General features: G+C 40.9%; 1 pseudogene; it reads left to right on the top strand.

Annotated features, from left to right (window-relative positions):
- Window positions 1–809: 809 nt before the first annotated feature.
- LOC149244939 (adenylate kinase 5, chloroplastic pseudogene) lies at window positions 810–1,661 on the top strand (annotated as a pseudogene).
- The last annotated feature ends 307 nt before the right edge of the window (window positions 1,662–1,968 follow it).

The following is a 1,968-nucleotide window of genomic DNA, read 5'->3' as shown; positions in this document are numbered from 1 at the left end:
GCTTCCAAGTTTGTTACGAACTACCGGGTTGATAGAATTAGAGAAGGAAGCTCCAAGAGTTGTAGCATTATTGCTACAATACTGGAGCCCACCACCAGCCTCAGCTAGTAATAAAAATGTGGACTTTCAGTCAGCATGCCACCTCAGAGTGTCACATTAATGGGAATTAGTTAAAAATGTGGTCGAATCAATTAAGAGGGAGTGGGTGATGATTACGACGAGCAAGTGAATGATCACCAATGGTGGGCCAATGGTCCCAATTAGGAAATCTCGTTCCACTGTTAGCCAACACAATTCTTTGAGCCTCAACCATAAATAGCATAAAACCCGAAACTTCATGCACTTTTTTTTTCATTTCGAAGTTGTTAGACTCCGTCTTGTCAGCCCGCTGCAGTTAAATTCACCAAGGTTCATTTCCCGTCACTGTAGTCATTAAATGCCATTTTGATCAGAAGAGCCATTTTATGTCTTGAGTCTAGGGTTTTGTCTGCAGAAGTGTGAAATAATGCAGTAAGTTCTTTAGGAATGTCACCGTCAATAATGTGAGATTGATTCTTCTTCAAAACCCTGTTTTGAAGAAGAAATCATTAAATGTGTTTTTTAGAATATGTAATTTGTCAAATGTTTTAAAATTCTCCAGCTCTTCAAATGGTAGCCCTGTCTCAGCGTCAGCAGTTCCTATCCCTGCAAAACACTCAACAGAAGAAAAGTCATCATTCAAGCTCAAAAAATTAGAAAAGGGAACAAAAGACAAAGCTGTATTAAAGTATGGTTTAGTACATATTTCCACTGGAGACTTGTTGGCCAAGGACTACATGGAAAAGGGCTTATTGGTTCCAGATGAAATTGTGATGACGATGGTAAAGAATCGTCTGGAACAACAAGATGCACAAGAAAAGGGATGGCTACTTGATGGATATCCACGGAGCTTATCACAAGCAGAGGTTCTTGAGAAGCTTGAGATCAGGCCAGACATTTTTCTCTTGTTGAATGTCCCTGAGGAAATCCTTATTGAAAGAGTTGTTGGAAGGAGGCTTGATCCTATTACAGGGAAAATTTACCACTTGAAGTATTTTCCTCCAGAGACCGAGGAAATTGCAGCAAGGCTTACTCAACGTTCTGATGACACCAAGGAAAAAGTAAAATATCGCTTTCAAACATATCAACAGAATGTTGAGGCAGTGCTTTCTATTTACGAGAATGCCATCAGGAAAATTGATGGAAGTCAACCTAAACAGCAAGTGTTTGAGGATATTGATACAATCTTGGCAAAATTGCTTGAACGAGAATTGATGGATACCAGGTCTTTAGTTCATAGTAACGATCATTTGCTTCCAGCCAAAGACGGATCTATGAATGATGACAGATTTAGAAGCAAGAGTAACTGGAAAGGAATTCCTACAAAGTTGAATAACATTCCTCATTCCAGAGAGATACGAGAATATTTCTATGAGGATGTGCGTCGTGCCACAATAAGGGCTGTAGAAGATGGTTGTACCAGATTAAAGATTGAAATAAATATCCCAGAGTTGAACCCTGACATGGATGTGTACAGAATTGGCACACTGATGGAGCTTATACGAGTAATTGCTCTCACTCTTGCTGATGATGGAAAAGCAGTAGATGAGTTGAAGGCACTTGAGTTTCAACGGGCAGGTTAAAAGGGCGAAAAAATTGGAAACTGGAAGGTGCGCTATGCATTGAAGCTGTGTGCTACGCACCGGGCAGTGCGCTATGCATTGGGTGAGCGCAACCAATGTTAAATTACTCAGGTGCTACGCACTGAGGTGTGCGCTACGCGTTGGGTTCAGCGCTACGCACTCAGTCACAGCACCAAATAATTTTGTCTTTGCATCCAGTGTCATGCAAAATGCCTCAATCGACTTGCAACAGGAAATGTCTTTGATATCCAATCACAGGAGACTACTGTCTGGAAGACTCATGCGCATGGATGATAACAAACAAATG

Source organism: Pinus tabuliformis, chromosome 7 (assembly GCF_031772625.1).
Source record: "Pinus tabuliformis cultivar Carrire ecotype Pingquan chromosome 7, CPIR1, whole genome shotgun sequence".
NCBI classification, from domain to species: domain Eukaryota; kingdom Viridiplantae; phylum Streptophyta; class Pinopsida; order Pinales; family Pinaceae; genus Pinus; species Pinus tabuliformis.
The sequence above is the reverse complement of the archived record's forward strand: the minus strand, read 5'-3'. Positions and strand labels throughout refer to the sequence as shown.